Source organism: Megascapheus bottae, chromosome 1, assembly GCF_031878675.1.
Source record: "Megascapheus bottae isolate mThoBot1 chromosome 1, mThoBot2.hap1, whole genome shotgun sequence".
In the NCBI taxonomy this organism is placed as follows: domain Eukaryota; kingdom Metazoa; phylum Chordata; class Mammalia; order Rodentia; family Geomyidae; genus Megascapheus; species Megascapheus bottae.
The window spans coordinates 25590037-25607621 of record NC_143509.1 but is presented as its reverse complement, the minus strand read 5'-3'; the positions used below and the strand labels follow the sequence as shown (position 1 = coordinate 25607621).

The 17585-nt window shown below is 42.1% G+C and overlaps 2 pseudogenes; both read right to left on the bottom strand.

Annotated features, from left to right (window-relative positions):
• Positions 1-5195: 5195 nt before the first annotated feature.
• On the bottom strand, positions 5196-5738 carry LOC150068548 (large ribosomal subunit protein uL22 pseudogene; annotated as a pseudogene).
• Positions 5739-16249: 10511 nt separating this feature from the next.
• LOC150068547 (RNA-binding protein Musashi homolog 2 pseudogene) lies at positions 16250-16838 on the bottom strand (annotated as a pseudogene).
• Between the last annotated feature and the right edge of the window lie 747 nt (positions 16839-17585).

Below are 17585 nucleotides of genomic sequence, written 5' to 3'. Positions count from 1 at the left end.
GGTCTGGGCACTGTCCTTAGACACTTTTTCCTCAAGGGTAGCACTCTGCCATTTGAGCCACAGCACCACTTCTGGCTTTTTCTGTGTGTGTGGTACCCAGGAATTGAACCCAGGGCTTCTTGCATGGTAGGCGAGCACTCTACCACTGGGCTATGCTCCCAGTGCAGTATATTTTCTTTTGAACAGTGTCATCTTTTCCCGCATTCTCTCCTATTTCCTCCCTTCTATCTCCATTTATGAGTTGTATAGCTAGCTCACTTCCATCTGTGTCCAGTGTGCTCTACTGTTGTACTTTTTTCACCTTTTAAAAAAAAATTTTCAAGTTCTGTGTCCCCCCCCTTTGCACAGGTATGCATGTAAATATATACATCTGTGTATATTACATCTGTAATCCTAGCTACTCAGGAGGCTGAGATGTGAAAATCAAGGTTCAAATTCAGCCTGGAAGGAAAGTCCAATTAAGAATCAAAAAGGTGAAAGTCAAGCTGGAGTGTAGCCTAGTGGCAGAGTGCCTGGCTAGGATGCACAAAGACCTGGGCTTGATTCCTTGGTACCACATACACAGAAAAAGCCAAAAGTTGTGTTGTGACTCAAGTGGTAGAGTGCTAGCCTTGAGAAAGCCCAAGGACAGTGCTTAGGGGCTGAGTAAAACTCTAGAACTGGCCAAAAATAATGGAAGTGGAGTTGTGGCTCAGGTGGTAGAGTTCTATTCTTTTCTTTCTTTCCTTTTTTTTTTTTTTGCCAGTCCTGGGTCATGAACTCAGGGCCTCAGAACTGTCCTTGAGCTTTCTCAAGGATGGCTGCCTACCCCTTGAGCCACAGCACCATTTTTGGCTTTTTTTGTCAGTTGTGGGACTTGAACTCTGGGTCTGGGTATTGTCTCTGAAATCTTCAGCTAAGGGATACCATCCAACCCTTGAGCCACTGCACCACTTCCAGTTTCTAGTGGTTAATTGGAGATAAGAGTCTCATGGATTTTAGTGCCCAGGCTGGCTTTGAACTGTGATCCTCAGATCTCAGCCTCTTGAGTAGATAGGATTACAGGCATGAGCCACCACACCCGGCTTCATTTTCAGCTTTTTCTGTGTATGTGGTACGGAGGAATCAAACCCAGAGCTTCATGAATGCTAGGCAAGCAATAGGCCATACTCCTAGCCCCTAGAGTTGTGTTATTGAGAGAGAGAGAGAGAGAGAGAGAGAGAGAGAGAGAGAGAGAGAGAGAGAGAGAGAGAGAGAGAGGAAGAAACCCTTAAGGAAAGCATCCAGACTCCAAGTTCAAGCCCAAGATTGGCTCAACAAAACAAAACACCCCCCCCCAAAAACCAACCAAACCTAATTCAAAACCCAAACCCAAACCCCCAAACCCAACTCTCACTTTTCTCCCACTTTCTTCCTCAGTGCCGTGGGTTCAGGGAAGCATGGGCCCATCTGGTTGTAGAACCCTGACAATGTGGGTGTTGCCAGAGCAGAGTCTCACCCAGTGCCATGACTCTAGGTGGCCAGTGTGTAAAGCAGGGTCAGTGGTTTCTTGGGCCTAGTTCAGTTGGGTGCCCTTCCTAGCAATGATGTGGGGTTGGGGTTACAGGCAAATTAATGGGGCACACTTGGACACTGTCCCTGGGAGATGCCATCAGGGTGGGGGGCAGGGACAAGAGGTTTTCAGGTCTGACACTCATGGCTACCTAGTGTTATATGTCCTTCTGAATTCTGCAGCAACCTTGTAAAGTCATTGATGGTTTTGGTATGGCTGTGGCAGGGGTTCGATGGGGGGTTACACTAGAAATCCATCACTCCCTGCGTGAAGAGGCCCTGTGAAGTCCATTCCTGACATTACCACGTGGGGTTGATTTCTCTATGAAAAGGACATTCCAAATGCACACTGCCTTGTCTGTTTATCTAGTAGTGAGATTCAGCATCTGGATCCCAGCAACATTGTGGATGTCTGATAGTGAGGTTGAGTTGCCAGAGAAGAGTGAGGGTAAAAATGAGGGAGGAAAGGAGATGAATAAGACACTGGGATGGCTCTCCAGCTGCAGCCTCTGGTGCAGCCCAGTCAGTCTGGGCACTTCCTTAAGTTTCTCTGTTTCCTTTCTTGTAGATGCTTAAATTTGAACTTTATTTTTATTTTTTATTGTCGGGTAATGTATAGAGGGAATACAGTTACATTCACCAGGGAGTAGATGCATTATCTCTCACACATTGATAACCCCATCTCATACTTGCATCCCCATTTCCCTCCTCCACCCTCTCAATCATCTTGTTTTCCTTTTCCATTTACTATTTCAAATAAAGAAACACATATACAATATACCAGTTAACAAAGTCAGGTGCAGTAACAACATGAGATTAACCAAAGGGCAAAAAAAAGAGAAATAACATAGTATATTCAGAACAACAATCACACAAGATAAACCCTTTGTTTTCATATCCTAGAGTTCATTTCATTTAGGTCATTTAGTTCAATTCATCCTTTGTGACTGTAGGTGCTAAGGTTTTGAGGTATTGTAATCCTCTGCTAGAATCCTAGATGTGTACTAATTACAAATGAGGGAAACCATTGAGCCTTTGGATCTGGCTTACTTCACTTAATATGATTTTTTCCAAGTCTTTCCATTTCCTTGTGAATGGGATGATATTTTTTCTGATGGCAGCACAGAATTACATTGTGTATAAATACCACATCTTCTTGATCTATTCATCTACTGAGAGGCATCTGAATTGGTTCCATATCTTAGCCATGGTAAATAGTGCTCCAATGAACATCTCTGTGTTAGTGGTTTTAGTGTGTCCTTGTTTCTGGACATTTGGGTAAGTGCCAAGGAGTGGAATTGCTGGGTCATAGGGGAGATCTATGCTTAGTTTTTAAAGGAATCACCATACTGCTTTCCATAGTGGTTGAACGAGTTTATAGTCTCACCAAGAGTGTAGTAGTGATCCCTCCTGGCCACATTCCTGCCAGCATTGGTTGTTATTAGATTTCTTGATAAGGATCACTCTAACTGGAGTGAGGTGGAATCTCAAAGGTGTTTTGATTTGCATTTCTTTTATGGCCAGAGATGTCAAGCATTTCTTCATGTGTCTATAGGCAATTCTTACTTCCTCATCAGAGAAGTCTCTAAGTCTTTAGTCTTTTATTTTTTTATATATTTTTTATTGTAATTAATAGAAGGGTTACATTATATTCACCATATAGAAAGTGCATTACTTCACAAATATTGATACCCTTTCTCATGTCTTGGTCCCCATTTCCCTTCCCTCCACCCCACCCCTCATCTTGTTCCCCCCTCCCTATGCAATTTCAAATAACCAAATAAGCATATATACAATATATCAGATAACAAAGTGAAATAATGTAACAATATGAGATAACCAAGGGACAGCAAAAGAGATGAGAGATAACATAGTACTTAAGGACAACAATTACTCATTACATTTTAGCCTACCTTTTAATGGGATGGTTATTTCTTTGAGGATTTGTTTTTAGATTCAATTTTTTGAACTGTATATACATTTTTTTGCCAGTCTTGGGCTTGGGCTCAGGGCTTGAGCACTGTCCTTAGGCTTTCTCAAGGCTAGAGCTCTATCACTTGAGCCTCAGCACCACTTCCAGCTTTTTTCTATGTATGTGGTACCGAGGAATCGAACCCGGGTATTTGTGCATGCTAGGCAAGCATTCTACCACTAGGCCAAACTCCCAGTCCCCTGTATATACATTTTTAGATATGAGGCCCTTGTCTGTTGTATGGCTAATGAAGATCTTCCACTCTGTGGGCTTTCTATTTAACTTGCTAGCTATGTCCTTTTCCATACAGAAGCTTGGCAGTTTTCTTCAACTTGTTGTGTTTCTGAGTCTTTATTAAGAAAGTTTCAGAGGCCAGGAGTTTGGCCTAGTGGTACAATGCTCACCTAGCATGCATGAAGACCTGGGTTCAATTCCTTGGTACCACAAACATAGAAAAAAACCCAGAAGTGGTGCTGTGGCTCAAGGGATAGAGCTCTAGCCTTGAGAAAGCCCAAGGACAGTGCTCAGACCCTGAGTTCAAGGCCTAGGCATGGCAAATAAATAAATAAACAAAGAAAGAAAGAAAGAAAGAGAAAGAAAGAAAGAGTTTCAACCTGGGCCAAGGACACCTAGCGTATCTCCTATTCCTTTTTCTAAAATTTTCAAGGCCTTTGATCCATTTGGAATTAATCCTGGTGCAGGGTAACACAGAAGGTTCCAACTTTAGTTTTCTACAGGTACTTAACCAATTCTGCCAGCACCACTTATTGAAGAGGCTATCTTTGTATAATTTTGGCTCCTTGATTTCTTTAAGGTTATGGCAAAAGGAGTTGCTTTCCTGATTTCTGCCTCACTTCTCTCATTGTTGGCATACAGGAAAGCAGTTCATTTTTGAGGGTTAATTTTATACCCTGCTACTTTGCCAAAGTTTCATATCCCAAGCTGCTTGATCTAATTTGAAAAGAAAATCAGTACTTAGGAATTAACCAAGAATGAATAGGACCTTTATGATGAAAACTTTAAAAACCTGAAAAAGGAAATTAAAGCAGAACTGAAGAAGTGGAAAACCCCCCATGTTCCTGCATTGGAAGAATCAACATTGATAAAATGGCAATCCTGCCAAAGGCCATCTACAAATTCAATGCAATACCCATCAACATCCCAATATCATTCTTTAAGGAAATAGAGGATGCAATCCAACATTTCATATGAAATAATAAAAGACCCCTAGTAATAAAAACAATCCTTAGCAGAAAGAATAGTGCTGGAGGAATATCTATACTAAACTTTAGACTCTATTACAGAGCTATAGTAACTGAAACAGCTTGGTACTGGCACAAGAACAGGCTTGAGGACCAATGGAATAGAATTGAAGACCCAGAAATCAACCCACAGATCTATGGCCACCTAATCTTTGATAAGGGAACAAAAACCATAGAATGGAAGAAAGACAACCTTTTCAACAAGTGGTAATGGCAGAATTAGTTAGGCACCTGCAGAAACCTAAAGTTGGATCCTTCTGTGTTACCCTGCACCAGGATTAATTCCAAATGGATCAAAGACCTTGAAAACTTTACAAGAAGGAATAGTAGATGCACTATGTCTCCTTGGCACAGGTCAGAACTTTCTTTTTTATTTAAATAATGATAACCAACATCCATTCATTTGCATTTATTTTATGCTGAATTTATTCTCATGCTGTAAGGTTTTGTTTCTTAAGTTTCTTTTAGGATCCCTTTTTCTTCTGTGCAACTTTCTCTTCTGGTTTAGGAACAATTTGCTCCTTTTCAGTAAGGATCATCTCAATGTGACAGGGGGAGCTCATGTATGGGTTAATCCTACCATGGGCTCTGTAAGTTTGGCGGTGCATCTTGGGTGCTTTGTTCTCCTGGACGTGTTCAATGACCAGGGAGTCTACATCTAAGCCCTTCAGTTCAGCATTGCTCTCTGCATTCTTAAGCATGTGCAGCAGAAACTCAGCACTCTTTTTGGGCCACCGACCCTGTGTCCAACTCCACTGTTTGGCCTGGGCACACCTGCCAACTCTACCATTGTAACCCCGAAATGGCACACATTGCTTCTTTAAAGTGATGTCTTTCAGATACTTTGTGGCTTTTCGGATATGCATACCCTTGATGGCCTGGGCGGTTTCTCTGGTGTTCTTAAAGTGAACATGAAGATTAGAGCTTCTTGAATTGCATGATTTTGTGGGATTCTCTGGGTCTAGAGAGTAGTTTCACAGGTCATTTCAGGCTGCTTACAGAAAGAAGAAGAGGTTGAAACTTTCTTAAGGATCCAGAAACACAGCAAATTAAAGAAAGTTTGGACAATGGGACTGCATTAAACTGCAGAGCTTCTGTATAGCAGAGGACATAGCTAGCAAGTTAAGTAGAAATCCCACAGAGTGGGAGAAGATCTTCACTAGCCATACAACAGATAAGGGTCTCATATCTAAAATATATCTACAGCTCAAAAAATTGAATCTCTCAAAAACAAATCCTCAAAGAAATGACCATCCCATTAAAAGGTGGGCTAAAGACTTAAAAAAATTTCTCTGAAGAGGAAATAAGAATGGCTTATAGACACACGAAGAAATGCTCAACATCTCTGGCTGTAAAATAATGCAAATCAAAACAACTTTGAGATTTTACCTCACTCCAGTTAGAATGTACATTATCAAGGAATCTAATAACAATAGATGCTGGCAGGGATGTGGCCAAAAGGGATCGCTACTACATTGCTGGTGGGAGTACAAACTCGTTCAGCCACTGTGGAAAGCAGTATGGTGATTCCTCAAAAGACTAAACATAAAGCTCCCTATGACTCAACAATTCCACTCCTTAGCATTTGTCCCAACGTCCAGAAACAAGGACATATTAAAGCCACTAGCACAATGATGTTCATTGTAGCATTATTTACCCTAGTGAAGATATGGAACCAACCTAGGTGCCCTCAGTACATGAATGGATCAACAAGATGTGGTACTTTTCCTGGCTTGGTGGATCATGCCTGTAATCCTAGCTACTCAGGAAGCTGAAATCTGAGCGTCAAGGTTCAAAGCCAGCCCGGGCTCAAAAGGACCTGAGACTCGGATCTCCAATTAACCTCTAGAAGGGATGTGGGGCTTGGCTCAAGGGTAGGGCAGTAGCCTTGAGCTGAAGAGCTCAGGGACAATGCCCAGGCCGAGTTCAAGCCCCATGATCCACAAAAAAAGAAAAAGAAAAAGATGTGGTACTTATACACACTGGAATTCTATGCTGCCATCAGAAAGCATGACATTGCCCATTTGTAAGGTAGTGGAAAGACTTGGAAAAAATCATATTAAGTGAAATAAGCCAGACCCAAGAAACATAAGCTCAATGGTTTCACTCATTTGTAATAATTAGTACACATCTAGTATTCTCCTAGCAGGGGATTGCATTAGCTCAAAACCTAGGTGCATAAGGTCATATAGGATGAGGCTAAATGAAATGAACTCTAGGGTATGGAAACAAGAGCTTTATCTTGTGTGATTGTTGTTCTTAATGTACTATGATAGTTATCTTCTTTTTTGCCCTTATGGGTAATCTCACTGTATATTGTATATACATTTATTTGTTTATTTGAAATAATGAAGTGAAGTGGGGAAAACAAGATGATTCAGAGGAGGTGAGGGGAAGGAAACAGGGACAAAAACATGGAGGGGTCTCAATGTGTGAGAAGTAATGCAAGTGTGAGAAGTGTAACCCCTCTATACATTATCCTGACAAATAATAAAAAAAGAAACATCAAAAACTTGCCTTCATGGCTGACCTTGAATCTCCCTCAGATCTTAGCCTTTGATGCTCACCTTCTGCACCGCCACCCTTTTAAGTCCCTCGTGTTGAAGCTTGAACTTGGGGACTGGCACTTTCCCTGAGCTTTTTTTGTTCAAGGCTAGTGCTTCTACCACTTTGAGCAACTGCTTCACTTCCAGTGTTTAGTTGGTTCTTTGGAGATAATGGTCTTACTAACTTTTCTGCCCAGGCTGGCCTTGAACTATGATCTCAGATCTCAGCTTCCTGAGTAGCTAGGATTACAGGCACGAGATACCAGTAACTGGCTCCATTCTGCCCTTTGATACAAAAGCCAGGACCCATGAAGTGACCAGACACAGCTGTGAGAAGAGCCAGGGACTCCCTGGAAGACGCAACCTTCCTCCTTTTTTCTGCTTTCTTCTTGGTGACTTCAGCCATACAATGTGTAAGTCTCATTCTGTCCTTCTGTTTGTCCTGCCCAAAACAATACCACATCTTCAGCTTCTGGGAAAACAATGGCCCCTTTTCTGAGGCATCCTCAGCTCCTCGGAACCCTGCACCTCATGGTGTCTGAGCATTCTTGTGTCCTAGCTACAGTTGGTCTGTGAGCAGGGTGCACTTGATCTTTTCGAGCAAAGCATGCCAAAGAAAAGCAATGATACATGCTGTACATCCTAGCATGGGGCAACCAGCCCCAGGCCCTTGGCAAAATGAGCACATACCATTGGCCTTCATCATCCATGCTCATCTGTTAACCAACTTGCTACTATGTCACCTGCCCTTCACACTGGGCTGTGTGGGCTTTCTGGGAGGCTCCTGTGGGGGAAGCCTGCAGTAAAAGCTTCAGTGAGGACAGAGGGGCAGGCGGTAGCTTTGGCCAAGAGGTCACCAGCTGGAGAATCCTTATACAAGCCTTCTCAGCCTTCTACTCAGCCTTAAGTTCATGGTAAAAGATGTCAGCTGCCAGAGCATGTTGGAAGAGAGCCTTGTTGGATAGTAGGCCATGCCATAATTGTCCTGGGTGTCATAGATGCTGCAAGGTGCCGGGGTCTGTGGAGTAGATCAGGGGAAAAGCACTTGATGGGGACAAAGTGGAGCCTCCACGGAGTTTCTTCTGAGATACAGTAGAATTTCTTTTTTGGAGAGGGGCCAATTCTAGGGCTTGAACTCATGGCCAAGGCACTCTCCTTAGCTTATTTGATCAGGGCTTGTACTTTTTTTTTTTTGCCAGTCCTGGGCTTTAGCTTGGGGCCTGAGCACTGTTCTTTGACTTTCTCAAGGCTGGAGCTCTACCACTTGAGTCTCAGCACCACTTCTAGCTTTTTTCAATGTATGCAGTACCGAAGAATAGAACCTGGGTCTTTGTGCATGCTAGGCAAGCACTCTACCACTAGGCCAAACTCTCAGCCCAGGGCTTGTACTTTTATCACTTGAGCTGCACTTCCACTTTTTTGGGGGGCAGGAGGGTTGGTTGTGGGTCTTGAATTCAGAGGCCTGGGCACTGTCCTTGAGCTCCTTTTCCTCAATGCTAGTGCTATACCACTTTGAGCCACAGTGCCACTTCCAATTTCTGGTGGTTACTTAGATGTAAGAGTCTCATAGACTTTCCTCCCAGGCTGGCTTTGAACCTCAGTCCTCTGATTTTAGCCTCCTGAATAGCTAGGATTACAAAGCCAAAGTGCCTGGCTGACACGTGCATTTTTGGCCCCTCCTTTTTTTTGTGGGTCATGGGGCTTGAACTGGGCATGGATGCTGTCCCTGGGCTCTTCAGCTCAAGGCTACCTCCCTACCCTTGAGCCAAGCCCCACTTCCCCATTTTGTAGAAGTTAATTAGAGATAAGAGTCACAAGTCCTTATTACAGAGCTATAATTATCAAAACAGCTTGGTACTGGCACAGGAACAGGCCTGAAGACCAATGGAATAGAACTGAGGACCCAGATATTAAACCACAGACCTATGGCCACCTAATCTTTGACAAGGGAGCCAAAAAAATAGAATGGAAGAAAGACAGCCTCTTCAACAAGTTGTGCTGGCAGAACTGGTTAAGCACCTGCAGAAAACTAAAGTTGGATCCTTCTTTGTCACCTTGCACTAGAATTAACTCCAAATGGATCAAAGACCTGGAGGTAAAAGCTGACACACTGAAAACTTTACAGGAAGGAATAGGAGATACGCTAGGCCTCCTTGGCACAGGTCGAAACTTTCTTAATAAGGACCAAGAATCACAACAAATCAGAGAAAGGCTGGATAAGTGGGACTGCATTAAACTGCAGAGCTTTTGTATGGCAAAGGACATAGCTAGTAAACTAATCAGGAAGCCTACAGAGTGGGAGAAGATCTTCACCAACCAAACAACGGACAAAGGCCTCATATCTAAAATATGTCAACAACTCAAAAAATTGAATCACTCCAAAACTAACCTCCAAAGTTAACAACCATCCCATTAAAAAATGGGCCAAAGACTTAAAGAGAGTCTTCTCTGAAGAAGAAACAAAAATGGCCTATAGACACATGAAGAAATGCTCAGCATCTCTGGTCATAAAAGAAATGCAAATCAAAACAACTCTAAGATTCCACCTCACTCCAGTTAGAATGGCCAGGATCAGGAAAACGAATAACAACAGATGCTGGAGGGGATGTGGCCAGGAGGGATCACTACTACCCTGTTGGTGGGAGTGCAAACTCGTTCAACCACTATGGAAAGCAGTGTGGCAGTTCCTCAAAAGGCTAAACATAGAACTCCCCTATGACCCAGCAATTCCACTACTTGGCATTTACCCAACCATCCAGAAACAAGGACATACTAAATCCACTAGCACAACAATGTTCATTGCAGCACTATTCACCATAGCAAAGATATGGAACCAACCTACATGTCCCTCAGTTGATGAGTGGATCAACAAGTTGTGGTATTTGTACACAATGGAATTCTATGCTGCTGTCAGAAAGAATGACATCGCCCCATTTGTTAGGAAATGGAAAGACTTAGAAAAAATCATATTAAGTGAAGTAAGCCAGACTCAAAGGAACTTAGGCTCAATGGTTTCCCTCATTCATCATAATCAATAGAAACCTTGGGCTCTAGTAGCAGAGATTTGCAATAGAGCAAAATCTTGATACATAAGGACATATAATGTGAAGCTAATTGAAAGGACCCCCAAGATATTGAAACAAAAGCCATATAATGAATGATTGTTGTCCTTAATGTACTATGTTGTCTCTCATCTCCTTTGCTGTCCCTTGGTTATCTCATATTGGTATAGTATCTCACTTTGTTATCTGATATATTGAATTTATTTGTATTTGGATATTTGAAATTTGATAGGGAAGGGGAGAAAACCAAGACGGGTGGGGGGTGTGGGGGGGGAGGGAAATGGGTACCAAGACATGTGAAAGGGTATCAATGTATGTGAATTAATGCACCTTCTATCTGGCAAATATCATGTAACCCTTTTACTAATTACAATAAAAAAAAGAAAAAGAAAAAAAAAGAATGAAGAATAAAAAAAAAAAAAGAGTTACAAGTCCTTTTGTGCCCTGGATGGCTTTGAACCTTGATCCTCAGATTTCAGCCTCCTGAGTAGCTGGGATTACAGGCATGAGCCACTGGTGCCTGGCTCCTTTTTGGGCATTTTTAGTAGTTAACTGGAGATGTAAGAACCAGAGGAGTTGTGAAGCCCGGCCCTGCACTGATGTTGTTGCTGGGGGTGGGGCTGAACATATAGTGGTGCATGCCTAGAACTCCAGTCATATGGGAAACAAAGGTAAAGAGGACTGCAATTTGCAGCTACTCTAGGCTGTACTAACTTCATCTGTGTTAAACTGTTTTCAACTGAATAACACTGACAGGTAAAATGTATCACGAGAACCAGAAGGGTAGGAAGTTCTGCCCTGTGCAGAAGTCCCTGCTGGGCCAGCCCTGCTGGCTCCTGATATATAGAGGCTAGATGTTCTAGACAGGAGACATGCACACCACATTAGAAGCTCCTGAAGCAGACTAGTGCCTGGGCTTGCAAAGAGGGGAGAGCGCCATACCAGAAGCTTCTGGAGCAGGGCAGTGCCCAGGCCTGTGGAGGAAGAGGGAGAACCACATTGGAAGCTCTTGGAGTAGAGGAATGCCCAGGCTGATGGGGAGAAGAAATCGGGCGACTGGCCTGCATAGAGGTGAGAAACGGATGGATAGGCCTGTGGAGGAATGGCAGACATGTGGAGAGAAGAGTGAGGCCTGTGGAGAGGCTAGAGGCCTGGTAGGAGAGGAAAAACCTTGCCCACTTGGAGGTTGCAGCTGCTCTTAGTTCTGAGGTAGCCTGTAGTAGTCCTGTTAATTGTCCTGGTCTGTAGTGGCCCCTAGTGGCCAAGAGGTTTTATGCATAAGCTGAACATTGGCAAGCAGCCATCAAAACACACCATGAAAACACCCAGCTGTTTGGGACACAATGTAGATTAGTATTCCAGCATGCTGGGAGCTCTTCCATTGTGTCTCAGTTTATATAGTATGTGTCAATACCTCTCAAGTTCCAGCCTGGTCTGGTCCATCCAAACCTCCCAGGTCAAAGGGAGTTAATAGTCACATGTTTGTTAGTGAGGTTCCATGCAAACTTGTGGCCCCAGGATTTCCTCTAATAGATCCAGAAAGTTGAGTGCAATGATACACCTGAGTAGCCCTCCAGTAAGGGAAAAAGAAGAAACAAGGGCTGTTGTGCCCAACTTCTTGGTCTACATGCCCAATGCAGCCTTTTCTTAGGTGTGCCTAAGAAAAGCAATTTATCTCCATCAAGGTTGCTTCCTTCCTGTCAATTTCGTGAGAGATATATTTGTTAAAAAGTTCCTGCTTTGATCTATCCTGAACATCATAACCCAAGATATGATAAGGACACCTGCTCAGCTATGTTCATCTCTGCACTATTCACAATAGCCAGGCGATGGAAACAATCCAGATGCACTACTGCAGATGAATGGATACAGAAAATGTGGTATATATACACAATGGAATTCTACATAGCCAACAGACAAGATAAAATAATGGCATTTGCAGGGAAGTGGATGAATCTAGAGTGAATCATGTTGAGTGAGACAAGTCAAGACCTAAGGAACAAAAGGCGCATGGTATCCTTAATATGTGGCTATTAGATCCAAAGAGTACAAGAGCAAGGACTCAATATTTGCATACCCAATGCTATGGACATGGTATTGGAAATATAAACACAAACTACATAGACATAAAAATCTATGACTATAGACATAATGTTTTATTACATAGATTAATATGTATCTATGACATACAAACCCTCAGCCTAATTTTGATTATGTTCTAAAATCTAAGTGTCAGTGATTGTATATAGAGATTCCCTTCTTGAATACTTGTTTATTAAATACATCATTTGAAATATGATGTAAAAATCAATGTTAATAAATTCCTTAATAAAAAAAGGAAAAAAAGTTCCTGCTTTGGCTAGGTGCTAGCAGTGCATGCCTTTAATTCTAGCTACTCAGATGGCTATGATCTGATAGTCATGGTTTGAAACCAGCCCTGGCACAAAAGTCTGTAAAATTCTTCAATAAAACTACTCTGAAAAAATCCAGGAGTGGCACTGTGGTTCAAATGGTAAAAGATCAACCTTGAGCAAAATAAGCCCAGGACAGTGACCAGTCCGTGAGTTCAAATCCCAGGAAGGGCAAAATAAAAAGTTCCTGCTTTGGCCCTTTGGCTTGTCTTTTCTTGATTATCCCATTCTGCTTAAACAATAGCAGCAAGAAAATAGCAGCAGCAGAAGGTGAGCAGTTAATCTTATCTCAAAGGTCATTTTACATAACTATATCCTACTCTCTTCAGTCTATCCAGTAACATGAAGATTGTCCCACCCCTCTAGACTGGGGCCATGCTAGGCCCAAGGATAACCCCCTTTTTTGCCTGGATGTAATTGCTTTCTTGCAAACCAAAGTTGGTGCTCCTAAAATATGGCATCCACAATAACATGATTATCAGAAGGATGACTGCTTCCAGATCATGCAGGGCAGGCTTGTCATTTCCAAGCTGCTTGGGACTCTCAAAAGACAAGAGTCAAAAAGGCCACATTTGTGCCCTGAAGATGCTGGAGATTTGTGGGGACAGAAGGAGACTAAGATGGCCTGGTAAGGGAGGTGACATAGGGTAGTGGGAAGGCCTTGCGTTTAGAGTTGGAAATGCTGACATGGACATTGAGGTGAGGTTCTCTCAGGCCAAAAGACTAAGGGAGAGGGGCCAGGGATAGGTTCACAATGTGAGAGTCCAGATCAACTCTGAAAGGTGGTAGCTGCCCCCAACCCTGAAATGGTGTCTGCATGCACTGTGTCTGCCTGGCCAGCCACAGAGAACTGAAGTTCATAGATAGTGGAGGAGAGCCAGGAGTGGGGGCAGGGGTTGGGGGGATAGGTAGCCAAGTCAGAGGAACAGGAGGACATGGGGTGGGCAATGTAGTTGTTTGAATAGAGGGGTGTGTGTGTGTGTGTGTGTGTGTGTGTGTGTGTGAAAGAGGGGGGAAGGGAAGGAGAGGAAGGGGAGAAGGAGGAAGAGGGAGGGAGGGAAGGAAAGAGGAAGGGGAGGAGGAGGGAGGAAGGGGGAGAGGGAGGAAAAGGGAGGGAGGAAGAGAGGAAGAGAGAGAGGGAGAGGGAGAGAGAGACACACACAGAGACAGAGACAGAGAGAGAGACAGAACGAGAGAGAGAGAGAGAGAGAGAGAGAGAGAGAGAGAGAGGGAGGGAGGGAGGGAGGGAGGGAGAGAGAGAGAGAGAGAGAGAGAGAGAGAGAGAGAGAGAGAGAGAGAGAGAGAGAGTCTCCTGGGGTTTGAACTCAGAGCCTAGATGCTGTCCCTGAGATTTTTTTGCTCAGGGCTGGCCCTCTAGCATTTGACCACAAATCTACATCTGCATTTTTTAAGTTAATATGAAATTTGAGTTTCAAAAACGTTCTTGTCTAGGGTAGCTTTAAATGTAAATCCTCAGATCTCTGTCTCATGACTAGGTAGGATCACATCTGGGTAGTAGAAGTTTTTCTGGGTAGAATAAGTTTTTTTTTTGTTGTTGTTGTTTTTAATTTGGTGTTGATTTAATTTTTTTTTAAACTATAGATTGCAAGCAAAGTGCTACTAATTTACTTCTGCCCTCACTAGGACCAGTAGCTGACCCCAAACCTTTCTGCCATTAAGAACATAGAAATGGTAAGTGACAATACCATGTACTGTACTCAATTATGTGAACTAGCAGTTGTTGTGACAAATATTGTGCCAATTTCAATCAGCAGCAGCAAAGCTTATGTGAATCCACAGTAGGTAGGCAGTTCTCTGTCTCATTATCTTCTTACATACTTAGTAACATGACAGTCACAGTACCTTATAGGAAGTTACAAACATACATTTGCAGTTCATCTCATCTGAAAATCCTGTTGTGGTCCTTGCTAAAATATCCTAAGAGAAATGCAGACATTGAGCTCCTCAGCAGTAAAATACACACTTTTTCTTATTTCATCCTGCACACATATATAATAGTGTCTGTGCTTAATGAGTAAATCACTTATTTCTCAGACAAGAATCTAAGAACAAGTAGTTAAGTACTAACATTAGGATATATGGATTTCCCTGTAATTTCACAAAAAATTTAATCAGCCCTCCCACTTCAGTTTACCTCTGATTCCTTCACTTTCCATTTTGTAAAGATTTTTATTAACACTGATTTTTACATCATATTTCAAGTGTCATGTTTAATAAACAAGTATTCAAGAAGAGACTCTCTATATGCAATCACTGGCATGTAGATTTTTAGAACATAATTAAAATTAAGCTGAGGGTTTGTATGTCATAGATACATACAGATCTATAATAGATACATACAGATCTATATAATAAAATTATGTCTATAGAGCATTTTCTTTATGACCATGAATGATGAGTATTTTCTCATATTTTTTGACTGTTTAAACCTCAGTTAGTGATTGGTTTGTTAGGTTTGGGGCAGATTAGTTTCTTGAGTTCCCTGTATATACTGGATATTAAGCATTTGTCTGATGTTTATTGGTAAATATGTTTTCCCAGTTAGTTGGCTGGCTTTCTATTTTAGTAGCTCTGCTTTTATCTGTGCAGAAACTTTTTATTTTTAGGTAGTCCCATTTATTGAGTCTCTCTCCAGTCTGTTGTGACCCTGAGATTCTGTTCAGGAATCTTTTGCCTGTGCCTATGAGTTCCAGTGTCTCTCTTACTCTATCATGTAGCAGTTTCAAGATTTCCTGTCTGACATTGAGGTCTTTGACCCATTTTGAGTTAATGCTTGTGCATGGCAAAAGACTAGGGTCAATTTTTAGTTTTCTGCAAGTGGCTGCCCACTTTACCCAGCACCAACAATTGAATAGGCTGTGTTTGTTCCACTGTATATCTCTGGCTTCTTTGTCGAATATAAGTTGACTATAGGTAGGTGGTTTTATTTCTGGATCTTTTGTTCTGTTCCATTGATCTGCTGGTCTATTTTTTTTTTGCCAGTACCATGTTGTTTTTGTTATTATGGCTCTATAGTACAGTTTGAAGTCTGGTATTGTAATATCACCTGCGTCGCTCTTTTTTTAAAAAAAGAATTTATTAACATTTATTTTTACATCATATTTCAAATGATATGTTTCACAAACAAGGATTCAAGAAGGGAATCTCTATATACAATCACTGACAGTTTTTAGAACAAAATCAAAATTAGGCTAAGGGTTTGTATATCATAGATACATATTAATCTATGCAATAAAACATGATGTCTATAGAGTCATAAGTTTTTATACCTGTGTAGTTGTGTTTATATTTCCAGTACCATGTCCATAGCATTGGGTACACAAATATTGAGTCCTCGCTCTTGTACTGTTTGGATCTAAAAGCCACATATTAAGGATACCATTACACTATGGTAAACTTTTTAAACTCGATATTAAAGCGAGGTGTGTACTGGACTAAGTCAAAATCACCACCAAATATTCAAAGAGATTTCCAAAGGAGAAGTGGGGTCCCCAGGTGGAAACATGACTTCTTTTGGCTGAGCTTCCTTACAGTCTACCATCTTATTATTGCTTTCATGGAAATGGAGCTCACAGACTTTTTTCCACAACATCTTCTTCATTCTCGAAAGTGACAAAGCCAAACCCTCTTGTTGCCTGTTGGTGGTTTTCTCAAACATCAGCATCGCACCTTCCACCTTGCCAAGCTGCTCAAAGCATTGCTCTCATCTTCCACGACAGTGTGCACAGATAATCCACCTACAGATATTTTCTTTGTTCTTGTGACCATCTTGGGTTGAAATGCAACTTTGGGATCAATCGTCTTGGAATCTAACTCGTGGTGGGGCTGGCCTGACACTTAATCTCCACTTGCTGGCTTGGCCTACGTGAGAATTTCGTGGTGGGATCTCTCATGACCGTTACATTCTCTAATTTCTCCAAATTTGCTAAAACAGTCTCTAAGGCTATCTGGTGAGGTCTGCCAGATCATTTTACTGGGGTTGGGCTGGGAGTCGTTGGCACTGCCTGAGGTGCCCTGCTCCCATTTGCCTCCATAGAGGAGCCCCCCTACCCCTGGCACACCTAGCCCCACAGCTCTCCTCCTCCCCTGCCTCCTCCTCCTGCCCGCCCTCCTGGCTCCAGTTTCACTTTTTATCCTGGAGTTCTCTACCCTTCCTCCATCCCTACTGAAGATAGACACCTGAATACTTCATTGATAAGTTGAAAAAGACTGACTCTTCAAAAACTAACAACCTAAAGAGGAAAAAATTCTTGTACTGACAGAGAAATGGCACCTACACACAATGGAATTCTATGCTGCCATCAGTAAGGAAATGGAAAGACTTCTAAAAATTGATATTAAGTGAAGTAAGCCAGACCCAAAAGAACATAGGCTCAGTGGTTTCCCTCATTTGTAATAATTAGTACATACCTAGGACTCTCCTAGCAGAGGACTACAATAGCTCAAAACCTAGATACATAAGGCCATATAAGATAAGGCTAAATGAAAGGACCTCCAGGATATGTATACAAGAGCCATATAATGTGTGACTGTTATTAATGTACAATGTTATTTCTCTTCTCTTTTGTTGCCCTTGGTTTAATCTCATATTGTTATGGTATCTGACTTTGTTACCTGGTATATTATATATAGGGAAGGGGGGAAACAAGATGATTGGGAGAGGGTGGGGGAGGAAAATGGGGACAAAAACATGAGAGGGGGAGTCAATTGTGAGAAGTGATGTACCCTCTGTCGGGCAAATGTAACAGTGACCCCTCTATATATTGCAATTAAAAAAGAGA